Genomic DNA, 14230 nt, shown 5'->3' with positions numbered 1-14230 from the left:
GAAGGCGAAAACATTTCCGGGGCGGACTCCACGTTGAGTATCAAATCCAATGCACAAAGTAAGTAAAGTAAACAACCATTACATTACATATATAAAAGTTTACATTTGTTTGAAAGTAAAATTGTACAAGTGTGATACATAATATATATATATATATATATATACACACATATATATATATATATATATATATATATGAACAAAAGTAAGACGTGTCTTCTATGCACTCCGTCTTCGCCAAAAGGAATCATTGGGTACCTGTCTAATGCAGACCTGAGAATACAAGCAGTTTGAAAATCAGCATAACTCCGGTAAGTTCATAAGCGGTTTTGTTTTCTAAAAATGTATAAGTTCCTTTCTGTTTTCTGAAAAAGTTACACACCAAGAAAATCCCATATTTTCTTAAAAGTTGGATATCGAATCCAAAATGTAATGTAAAAGATGTACACTAAAAACATGTTTACCCTTATGAACTGTAAAGTTTAGTTACCTGAGTTGTTACACGATTTTGGTTATGTACAAATGTTACCCCAGGAAAATCCTATATTTTCCTAAATGTTGGTTACCAAATGTGAAAGATGTATACTGAAAACCCGGTTGTCCTTGTGAAATGTAGTAGTTTTAACACATATATAAAACTAACATGTACAAAGTAAACTAGTTACTAAAACCATTATTACTAACAAGTAAATCTCTATTATCCAAATAGCGAGTTCCATAACCATACGATAGACTAGATATGGCAATAAGTAGTCCACATCACCTTATGACTTTCGTTACCCTTGAACCTTTCGGTTCGGCTGTAGTTAGCTGCCAGGTGTGGGGTAGTCAGCCCCGTATAGATCTATACACTCAAGTCACGCTCCCTATCTAAGAGATTCTGGTTACGGGTGCGGTCCTCCAGTCGCGTATCTCTGTGGAGTGTTCACCGAGGATGTGTATCTAATTTATAGGAATAACAAATTTACTAGTAATAATACAGAAAGTTCCTGTTATGAATGATAATCCTCCACCCGCGTATCTCTGTGGAGTGTTACCGAGGACAAAACAATGTACTAAGTTTTATGTTCAAAGTTCAATTTTCATGCTTTTAACTGATTTACTGTGGAAAACCATTTGTGAAATATAAAACATAACAGTTTATAATGTATTTCACAAATAATATGTTTACGTGTTCTGCATGTTCAAACGGTTATCTGTTATAAGTATCAGTGTTAAAAGCATATGTAATATGAAACACAACACATGTAAAACAAGTTTTGAGTACAAGTCTCCCTTGTAATTTGCTTGTATTGCCCCCCTGAAAATAGTGAAAAACATTGAAAAAGAGTAGGGGTATGAATTCACCAGACGAGAAAACACGACAGTTTGAATGCTAAGTGTCGGTTCGGGGCTTGATAATGCGCGAGGTTCCTATGTAATATGAAGTGATATCCAAATGTATCTACTTAGACTTTAAAACACTAATTAGATATGATAATACACTCCAATGAGCGAAAACACTTCAAATCAAGTGTTTGGAGTGATCCGGGTGGCATTTATGGACATGTATGACTTAGGAATGGAGTTTACTCTTCAAGAGTAAACTCTTAGAAGAGTTTTTGGCCCTAAACACCACATCCACATGAGTTCACGGCCGTGAACTCATGGATGGGAGGTTTATGGTGCTAAATGGCCTTGAAACACTTGGGGATTAAATCTAGGTTTGAGTTTAAGGCATGGGAAAATGCTTGAAGAATTTAAGGACCCTTTGAGGAGTTTACGATAGTAAACAATGAGTTTACGGCCGTAAACTCTCATGTACCAATTTATATTGTGTTTTGGTTGTCCTAATTGAATCACATGTGATTCCAATTAATTTTACAAGCCTTAGAATGAATTTAGGCCATCATTTGACTAGTTTATGTGAGTTTACGGCCCTGGAACCCATCCTTGGGGGGTTATGGCCGTGAACTCTCAAATGGATGGTTTTCATCATGTTTAAGGTCCCGAATTCGATTGTGGTTGGTTCTAGATTTTATTCCAAGGCTATTGGTGTGTTTAAGTGGCTTTTAAACACTTGATTTTGAGTTTACTCTCCATGAGGATGAGTTTATGGCCCAAGCATGTTCTTTGGCAGTAAACTCATGTTTACTCCTCAAAATGATGTTTAAGGTGTTCCAAGTCCGAATTGATAACTATTAAGTCATATCTAAGTCCAAAAGTTGGTTTGGAGGGGTTTTAAGGCTTAAAAACCCAGTTTATTTGTGTTTACGGCCGAAGCATGTTTCAAGGCCGTAAACTCACGAATAAGGTCCTTTTTCATAGATTAAACTCAGATTTGAAGGCTAATGATGCTATACTATGAGTTATGGAAGTTACCTTAATGATTTGAAGCCTTAAATTGATGTTTTTGGACCTTAAGTTGGATTGAGGAGAGAGGTTAGAGAGAGAGTAGTGAGCGAGAGAAAAAGCTTCAAATGGAAGCTTAATCCTCTTTAAATAGGGTTCAAGTTTTGGACATGGTGGAATTCTACCCGATACCGACGTTAGACGGGGCTTTTGGTCGCACCCGATCAAGTTGTCGTAACCCGATATGGTCGATTCTAAAAGGATTCCGATTACTAGAACGGGGTATTAATACGAGTTCTAATTGCGTTTGGACACCCATTAAGTCATAATAGCAATCTCAAATTAATGACTTAATTTAATAGCATAAACAGAAACGAAATTGAAAACGGCTAATGGATTAAAGGAAAAGGTTACCAAAAGGATTACAAATAATGGTACGAACTTCGGGTTGTCACATGCAGCCTCTACTCGTCGAGTGCATGAACAGACTCGATGAGTAGCTTCCATTTGTTAATGGAATCCTCGATTCCCCCCATTGTGACAACCCTAAATCTATTCCCGTTACAAATCCCATTTTCACTAACGGAATACGTTAACGTACGTTATTTTATGTAATATTTGGAATCGTTAATATCCGAATATCTAATTTTATGCATGTCCTAATATCATTATAAGTAATGTAACTCATACGTGTTAATCTAGTTTAACCTAATAGAGTTGTATTACTATTTCAACCACTTCACCCGGCTAAAAAGTTTTAACCCCGTTAAACTTTAGCATCGGGTAGCCGTGTATCGGGTACAATACCCGAGACATATAAAAACACTTGAACACTTCAATTGGACTCTTTTACCACAATTACACCTCTCTCTCACTACTTTCTCTATCTAGACCCGAAATCGACTCCAAATCCGCGAATTTCCAACTTCCAAACGTAAGGGTTCATCCCCTAACTTAATCTAATCATACTTTACTGCTTTTAGAGTCCAAAATCATGAGAATCAAGGACCATAAAGGAGTTTACGGCCTAAGAAGCTCCTTAGGCCGTAAACCCCCAAAATCATGCCAAAGGTCAAGTTTTTCCTCATGTTAAGCTAGTATACTAATTAAGGCATGTATCTAGAAGGGTTTGGACACTAAAACACATGGATTAGACATGTAAAAAGGAGTTTACGGCCCAAGCATGTGCTTAGGCCGTAAACACCTCAAACACCCCAAAAACACTTGTTTAATGTCCCAAAAACTCATCTAGGGTGTTTGGCAATTTAGACTTGACAACAAGGAAGGCTTAAATGCATCAAACAACATCATTTGATGGCAAAAAGAGGCGTTTACGGCCAAGGCTAAGCTTGGGCCGTAAACACCCATATTTTTGTGTCAAACAAGTCCCAAAACCCCTCAAATGCATGCAAGGATTTTAACTAAGGCCTTTGGAAGTGTGTTGTACCATTAAACTTCACATTTGGACACAAAATGAAGAGTTTACGGCCAAGGGTGTTCTTGGGCCGTAAACTCCCCAAAAATATATGCCAAATTGTCCCAAACTCACTATATGGCCTTCTAGAATTTATCCAAGGTGTATGAGACTTTGTTGTACCAATAAAGCATACATCTTGAAGGGTTTACAAGAGTTTACGGCCCAAGAACAAGTCTTGGCCGTAAACTCCCCAAAAATGTCACAAATTATGATGTTTAATCCCTTAAAATAGTCCAAGACACATACCACTAAATCAAGGAAGTGAAATAAGACCTTAAACATACACTTTGGAGTGCCACAAGAGTTTACGGCCAAACCTAGGGGGTTTACGGCCGTAAACTCCCAAAGGATGGCTTTTAGGCCATAAACTCCAAAAGAGTGAGCTCGTGAACCCTCCCGTAAATCATCCATGACTTTGTACCACTCCCGGGAACCCCTTCTAAGCCTTAAAACCCCGAAAACGATGCTAGACTGTCCAAATACTATAATGAAAAGCATAAGATGATTAACTTCTTGTAAAATACATATTTCATATGACATTAGGGTCCTAGGAGGTGCTCAAGAGGTTATTGGGTACTAAACGCTCAATCGACACTTTTACCCGATTTACCCGATTTACCCGATTTCCACGATTTCAGGTGAGTTCATACCCCTTAATGAACCTTTCGAATGTTTTATATGTTTTAGGGGGGAGATACAAGTTGAATATACATGTTTATGAAAAGTTATACAAGTCTATTTTTCAGATTTCAGAGTTAATCACATGTGATTCACAATCGGTAGTTCAAATCACATGTGATTTATCACTATGCTTTATAAATAAATCAATTGTTTTCAAAACTATCTTGGATTAACAAACAAGTTTTAAATGTTCCTTTCGTACAATACTTTTGTTAAATAAAACTCTTTATAAGAATGTAATCATACTAATATATTTATATAAGTAAGACTTGAAAGACTTAGGACCGATAGCTCGCCTTATTTCCTGTTTCTTGTTTGATTGTGGACTTAGGGTAGTAGTTATCCATCCGACTGTCATTGATTTCTTAATTATATATCTCATATATTAGTACAGATTATGAGTACTTTTTAACTCATTAATTACCTGAACCACTACTTGATTAGAACCACATACACTAAATTAACTATAATGGGTATAGTTAAGAACACTATCCCTTGTTTCCGCTATTACTCTACACTACTATAACTCTCTATATTATGAAGCAATACACTAATAAGAGAATACAATACAAGTTATACGAAAGATTACTACACTAAAATACAAGAGAATGCACTAATCATGAGATAACTCACTAATCCACTACGGGATACTCTATACGCTATTGACTATGCCCGGAGTTTTCCGTCAGGAAGACGACACTATATGTATAGATCTATACGGGGTAGACACTATTACATCCCGACTGATAACTTCAGTCCGATCCGCTCAGGCCCAGGGATGCTTTTACACTACTACACTATGCATGACCGGGAAGGTCATGGGGATTCGCTATTACTCACACTATTGGGAATATACTAGAAAGAAACTATAACCGCACTAGAATACTAAAAGAAAGATGAAGTAATATCCCGAAGTAAATAAGTATCTAATACTAAAGGATGCTACACCACTATTACATACTCTAAGAATAACTCACTATATTACATTGCTTAATGTTCTGGAGAATATGGGATTTTCTAGGTTTCACCACTACATTATGATTTCAAACTTCAGTTTTCATAATAATGACTCTAATGCTTTTTATACAAGTACTCACACTAAAACTCTTATGAACTCACCAGCTTTATGCTGATATTCTTTTCAAAATAACTTGTATCTTCAGGTCAAAGATAGACAGGTACAGCAGCAATTTTTGGAGAAGATGGAGGATACAAGACCCATCTCTTATTTTTGTTTACTTTTGGTGTTTGTCAAACATTACAAAACACACTTGTAAATACACTTACTATATGAATGAAATGGTTGTATGTTTCTTGCTTTTACTATTATACAATTGTGATGATATTGTACACTACATCATCCACCCCGAAACGTATTCCGCCGTTATCGGTTTTGGGGTGTGACACCCATGGACTCAACGAGTTCATACGAGCAGAAAACAGAAAACTCGATCTTTTCAAGCAGTTTGCACAAAAATCAACAGACAAGCCTGGACTCTGATACCACTGATGGGTTTCCTAAGTGTACATGCAACCCTAATAACCGTGGATCTATGTGTGTCTAATAATCATGCAAAGTTGTTTTTCCAAGGTTATGATCCTATCTAGCATACATGGGGAACAGTTTTTTCTTTGAATAAAAGATAAAACTACATACCTTGTTGTTGAAAGTGTTCCTTAAAACCTTGTGAGCCTAGCACCTCAAGTGTGATGCCTCAAATGATTCACACAACACCAAATGCAATGAACAAACTTGAGAGAAAACTCTAACACTTTGCAAAATCGGCCAAGCCCTCTTTTTTCACTTTAGTGTAGCCGATTTTCGGGAGAGTTCATTTGCTTATATAGTGTGTTGCATTAGGTAAACCCTAATGTAACATGACTCTTCATTTCATGATCCATGGGTTAACTCCATGGAGCATCCATGGAGCATCCTATGGGTGGATCCTAACTTAATAATCCATGGAGCCTCTTAGCCCACTATATAAGATATGGAAGATTTACATAATCTACCCATATATCTAATTAGTTATCTTTTGATCACTTAATTAATTCTTGATCAAAACTAATTAAATAATATTATTAATATATTAGAACTTATAATATATTAATAAACCATATGTGTTATTTCTCTCATTTAGTTTATCCAATTGCATGATGCCATGCAACCCAAATGGACCATGCCGGGTCGGGTCAAGTACGTACCAGAAATACTTACGGACTTAGACACCTTATCCAACACCATGGATTCAAATACACCATGGAGCATTAGCCCACTATACAAGTATAGACGATTTACACAGTCAACCCATACCGGGTCGGGTCAAGTCTAACCAATTATAGTTGTGGACTTACACACTAATCCAACAGTCTCCCACTTGGATAAGTCTGAAAGTATTATTGCAAGTATGACTTCAAGAACCGATTGGCAATCGTAGCTCTTAAAAGCTTCTATCGAACTCTGACCTTGCCGATGATCTCTAACCTTTGTCAATGACTTGTCCATTAGATAAGGGATCATATATTTCTTCTTTCCAGATATTATATGGACATAGACATGGATTATAATCATTCTCTCTATCCATCAGATGTTTCCCGATTTCCGATTTATGACGACTAACTGATTGAACAAATCAAATCAATCCTGGCTTGGCCAAGCACTCACATGTGTCATCACTAAATCATCGAGGGGCCCACAGATATCACATTTATCCCGAAGGTAAAATGAATGGATAAACTTCGACTCATATGGCTTGTTCTACTACTTTTTGAATCATACACAAAGGCACGTTTTATAACATCGAGTTACCAATGCGTTTTCATGCAATCAATGTATAACCAACTCATAGTAACAACTCATATCTCTAGGCTTGAATAATATAAGATATTATCGTCTCATGATCACTCGTGATAAAATCCATGAAGTGATTCAAATGACCGTGGTTTCAATCCAATACTTAGAACTTATAAGCACTCATGAATGTTGTAGCACCTCTTGGCTATGCCCCATACCTTGGACATCTACAAACCTGATTCATGATAGTCTTGATTTATATCTACTTCCAACATATGACCGACTGTGGATAGTTTGAATAGCTTAGTCATTCGAGAAGAACGACTTAGTTATTCTGGAAGTCAAAGCATGCAAAGTGAAACACAAGAATAATCAAATCCAATATGGTCTCAGAACTTATGAATATAAATAAAACACCTTTTATTTATCACCATATGATTACATATTATTCATTGTATACTGTTGCAGCTATCAACTTTATACTTGAATTAAAACAAGTAGTTGTCCCATGCTCCAAGCATGTACACTCTGTTTTCCTAAACACTAGTCATGCCCTACACCAAGTATGCATACTATGTTTTCTATGATCTTTACTTTGTGAAATAAATCAATTGAACATAACCCTAATGATTCTCATTTCACAATCCCAAATCCTTACTATAAATGCAAGAATTCCAAATTCCTGCCACTTACCAAAATTTGTTAGATTTTAAACTTACATGCATTGATCCTCTTGTAATGATTATGCACAAAATCACAAATCTTGTCAAAAAACATTACAGAGTATTCCAATGGAGATCAACTCCGTGGAAACTTGCATTAAGTTTTCTAATCTTACATAGATTGAATAATTTCCAACTTTGAAACATTTCCCTATTTCATTTTGACTATCACTTCTGAATAGGAGTTCAAAATATGTCAGTATGGTCCTTCCAAAATTAACACTATACTTCCAACTGTCCTTGAGAAACCATTATTTGGTAAACCTTAGATTGTCCTCGACAATTGCTTAATCATTTTAGTCATATCCAATTGTATACTTTTCCCTCCTTAATGCCCTGAGCATTTGGAAAAATTTAGAAATGATAAATATTATAGCACATGCAATCGATCCTATATCTGAAGCATATGGGACACGATTCATGATGTTTCACATAAAGACAAGATACTAGACCAGTCTTTTGCTACAATATTTCTATTTCTATTCGCCAAGTTCTCTTAATTCAGATTATGAAAAGGGATGCCATAATCAAAACTGAATTTTAGAATGCAAATAATTGACCTATATATAGAATTTCCTTATGTTGAGCCATTACAACACAAAATTCAAATATATATCCTTGACTAAAGTCGATTAAAACCTCAATCTAAGCTTTTAGAATTGAAATGAAGTATATTATCCTCTCCCTTAATTATAGCAAAACAACTTTTCGGCCCTTGAACTTTTGTTTTTCTATAATTAACATTGCTAACTTGCAATACTAATCATAATTATCATGCTCCCACTAGCATTATGATTATTAGCATAACAATTATGCTCCCACTAGCTTTAACATGTACTCAGAAAACAACTGGACTTCTAGAAATCAATACTTTATTGACTCTCTTTCCAAAGTTCAGATTTCTGATACTAGATTACTTTGATAAGATTTTATCATAATCATACACCTTATCTTAGATAGCTCACAGGTGTGTCTAAACAATTTAAGAACTATGAAAAGGGATGTCGTAATCATAGCCTCAATTGTTTAGACCTTTGCCACTTCTCACAAGTCCATCTTAGTGTGTCGGTAAACCACATACGCTCCACCAACGACTTTGAGAATGCAAATATCACAATTGCTATATACTTAAAATCTACTTAGTGAAAGTTTAACCTCACCATCATTTTCATGAATTGAAGAGAAACCTTATGACACTTATATTTTTATGGTGTATGAGTTCCTACCCATATGAATTTGTCAAAACCATAATCACAAGAAAGGGTTAGTGACAAATCCAAACTCATATGGATTGAACTTGTGCAATATTAAGTTCTTGCCAACTGGTAGCACAAGGGCCTGCCATAGCTTCCAAGTAGTTGTGCAACCAATTGAGAACTCTCAGAACTCCTATGCAAAGTCAACTTGAATAGGCATAGAAATGTCAACAGGATAGGTTATAAACCTCAAGTCGTGTGCTAGTGAAGAATTTTAGGTTTTATTCTTGATTAGTTCTTGAGACTTTCAAGACCTTTAAGACTCCCATTGTCCTCTTTATATATAAGACTCTATTGTCATATATTCAAGAAATAGTGCGGATTCTTTATCAAGACTAACACTTCACACAATTGGTCTAAGTTGGTCTCTGTTTTATCCAAAACATCACAACTTACCAATTTCAAATGTACAAGAGTAGATAACATTTTACTCTTACATTTGACTAATGTTAATAAACCTTCTTTAAGATGTGTCACTCAAGTTACAATCTTGGAGTATGACTCTAAGAATTGTTTTGGAACGAAGTATGACTCATCTTTTTGATTTAACCATTTCAACAATTCATGACTCCTCTTCTTGGTCATACGAATGCACTAAGATGACCTTACAGGATCAATTGTGATATGGTATCTTAATCATTAAGATGATCATAAACATGATACTAAAGTACTCTCCCATCTTTTCAGATTTGAGAAACTTTTATCTTTCTGCCAAATTTGATTCTTCTCATTCGTTCTGCCATACATTGAAGCTTTTCCAATGTTTCAGAATTATACTCAAACTTGTAAGTATAACCATATTTACTGAACTTAAGTGAATCATGACGAATAGTCTTCTTGATCTTTTGTGGTGGACTTGACCAGTGTACAAGAATGTGTACTCGATCCCTTAGCCCTTTCCTTATTCACATAAGAAATTAGTCTTAATTTTCAAAAGCTGAAAGTTCTCATTCATCATACTATACAACTTGCATGATTCCAAGTTTCGGTCCAATTGAAACTTGGGTGATGAGAATATTTCCTTATTTGGTAAAATTAGACACTACCACAAACGAAAGAATCAAATCCATTTTCAATATTGCTATCAATGGAATCTGATAAGCAACAATTTTTCACAAATGCCATTGTAAGGATACTTAAAATAAATAAAATCAATTTTTTTTTAAACTTTACGGACAACTTATCCTTACAATCCATATGAAAACCTTCTTGTTATCTATTCCTAAGCAATATATTATAACTCTTAAGCAACACCTAAAAATTCTGATTACCGAACCATGTTATCGAAAACCATCTTCACGAGCATATACTTCCTTTAAGCTTCCTCTTTTCTTTGACTCTTAAAACATCACCAAGTGACTTAGTCACATTATGTAATAAGAATCTCCAAATAAGAGATTAATAGAGTTAAACAATGGACTTTACCTGAAGTAGGGTCAAACTTATTGACTTTAACATCCTTATGTAAATTTGGCAACTTCGTGACCAATGCACCTTCCTTTGGCAATATAAACAAATGGACCCTTTGGTAATGGTACATGGGACTATCTCAGACTTAGCCTTTCTTTTTACCATTTGGTCAACCGCGTTGACTATGGCCAATCCCTTTCCATTAGGAAGAGAATGCTTTTCTGGATTTCTAGTGTCACCATTGTCACTGCCAATAAAGTTTTGGGAAGTTGATCTTCTTAATCAAATTTGCTTTACTAGTACACCAAATCATTTCTGGTTTTGCAGCACCAAGCAAATAGATAAGATCATTAAGGCTCTTGTCTTAGTCTGTTCCATAGGATTCCCAAAGGAACTCACTATGTGACTTAGTGAACATCCAACTTCCTCAATACTTTGACACCCAACTCTCCCGGTCTGTCAATATGTGACTTCATCTTCAAGATGTGATCACACCTAGACCTTGCCAATAGGGCTTGAGTGACCTTAAACTTTTCAAGAACTTATGGGTTAGGGAGAATAATTCGAGGAGGTGAAAGAAATATGATTTCCATGGGACATCATCTTCATTTAGAGAATCTTGTTTCAAGAGATTTAGGAAGATCATAAATTTCTGAACTAGACATCTTTTGGGGGATATTCAAGATAGTTGATTTAAGTCCTTAATATAGCATCCAATATGAAATATTAAGGCTAGGACCCAACACAAGATTTTATAACTTGGAAGAGGTATGTCGTAATCCCAGCTATAAAATATTTGAAGGTAGGTAAATGACGATTCACCAATTTCCACCATGAAAACAAAATAATTTATTAGGTTTTACTTGGATTTGAAACTCCTAGATCTTTTGAGATTCATTGAACTTTTCAAAGGCATGTTTCAATCTCTAGTGTGCCCTTCAGGTTTTGTGACTGGGATGCCGAGGATCACAAAACAAGGTGTGAAGTAACCATGCAAATTACTTGGTACCCTTAAATGTTGATGTAACAACGTAAATTTCAAAACACTTTTTCGCATAATATAAAACATATTCATTTAATTTTCATAAAACATCAATGTTTGAAACTCCAATCAATGTCATACAAAGTATCCCAAGATCACATATCATAAAAATCCCATGTGTGTGTGTACTGATCAAGCCGGCACCTTCCCACGGTCATCACTAGTACCTGAAACAAATAACACCAACACTGTAAGCACAAAGCTTAGTGAGTTCCCCAAAATACCACATATAACACATATTAGCCACTCGAGGCTATAACTCTGTGGGTCTATGGACCTACTCTGTGAACCCTCTGGTTCTAACTCTATCAACCTTCCGGTTCCAACTATATAAACATGCACAACATAAATCACATAGAAATAATGCAGTACAACACATAACACACATAGCATACAAATACTCTGTCACATAACTTTGATTACCTACTCAAGGTAAAGTATAGTGAGAAGACTCACCTCGCGTATCTCGATACTCGCAAATCCCGGAAATCACTCGCGCTCGATCCTCCGAGCTATAATCCTCCTATAATATAATATATCTCTAATTAACACTTTGTCAACTAAGGTTGACTACCCCTATCAAGTCAACACTGGTCAACTCTGGTCAACGGTCAACGGTCAACGGTCAACTTTGACCGGACTCGGCGAGTGCACTAGAGCGACTCGGCGAGTCTATACGTGTTCACTGACTCCCTAGGATCCTCTCTTGACACGTCGAGTACTCCCCTAACTCGACGAGTTCCACCTGGCATGAATCGCGGGGCCACCACGACTCAACTCGCCGAGTCTCAAGAACAACTCGACGAGTTCCAGCTTGACTCAGTCTACTTGACAACCCTCTCTGACTCACTGAGTCAACCCCCTTAACTCGGCAAGACCACTCGCTGTGTGGTTAAGGACAATCTTCATGCTACTCGCCGAGTCTGTTCTTCACACTCGGCGAGTCCATGCCATGCATCAGCTCAAACTCGCTCCTGAGGTCAGATCCGCTCCATTAACTCATAGATCCAGTCCTTCCAAGCACATTCATCACATAAAGTTATAATCTTGGCTACCATGCAACACTTACAAGGCTCCTTTTGATGAAATGACCTCTAAAAGGGTAACCTAAGTCCCCAACTCAAAAGGCAAGGCATAAAGCAGAGCATTTGGGACTCTCTGGACCTACTAAGGTCTAGATGTAGGTACCATTTCCCCATGGGACCTCTCACACTCCAATTACAAGGTAAACAAGGCATGAAGAAACCCTAGATTTGGCCATATCAACAAAAACACGAGAATAGGCTCTGAATATTACCTCAAATAGCTTCCTCTGCTAAAATAGAAGTAGATCCAAGCTCCCCAACTCTCCTAGCTTGACCTTCCTCTTCCTTTCTTGCAAACACACACAAAGATGGTGAATAATAGCCTCTTTTCTCACTCACAAGGACTCTCAAATGCTCTGGTGCTATCAAGGTCGAAAGTAGCCGCAATGAAGGGCCATAAGGTCCTTTAAATAGGGCTCAGGACCGGGAAATTAGGATTTCATTAAACAGCATGGACTCGCCGAGTCCAGACGCGAACCCGCGTCCAAAACCGCGATCCTACTCGGCGAGTTTGAGCTCCAACTCGCTGAGTCCCCTCACAAAACACCAAAAATATATGAATAAATAATACCTAGTAATTCGGGCTATTACAGTTTACCCCTTAATCGATGTTCTGGTTAACCACACACGCTCCATAGATACTATGATAAGTAATAAGTTACCCTTTTCCTACCTTGTTAAATCCAAGTTAGTGTGTCGGTTAGCCACACACGCTCCACCAACGACTTAAACAAAGTGCAAAGTGTAATTTCATGGATTAGCACCTTATTTACATTTTCTTAAGTAACTAAGATTGGGAACTCATAAATGTTTAGTTACTTAGTATTTTATCATTAATACTTTTAATGAAAGGGAGAATTATAGTCTTTGTCCTTAGTTGTTCGGCTAACAACCCTCCACCAGTCAAGGAAGAGGTGGGTGAGAGTGGACACCCATTAAAGTGCCATTTTATAGGCAGTAACCTTATACCCCCCTTATAGACCGACTTCGTGAATAAGGCCTACTAATGGTAAGACTGACTCGCTCTTATACATATATATATATATATATATATATATATATATATATATATATATATATATATAGATATATATATATAGGGTTAGGTTATTTTGTTTTCACTATCTATTGTGTACCCGTATGATTGATTTTGGGCCAATCATTTTAGTTATTTTAAGAAAGTAATTAATGCATATTACATGTTGAATATATAATAGGTATTAATTACATCTTCAGCATTTAATATGCATTAATTACTTTCTTAAAATAACTAAAATGATTGGCCCAAAATCAATCATACGGGCACACAATAGATAGTGAAAACATTTGAACCTAACTCTCTCTCTCTCTCTCTCTCTCTATATATATATATATATATATATTAACTTATAATATTATAAAGTATAAGGGTTGAATTTTAACTTTTAAAATT

Source organism: Lactuca saligna, chromosome 7, assembly GCF_052625555.1.
Source record: "Lactuca saligna cultivar CGN05327 chromosome 7, ASM5262555v1, whole genome shotgun sequence".
NCBI classification, from domain to species: Eukaryota; Viridiplantae; Streptophyta; class Magnoliopsida; order Asterales; family Asteraceae; genus Lactuca; species Lactuca saligna.
This window is presented reverse-complemented; position numbering follows the sequence as displayed.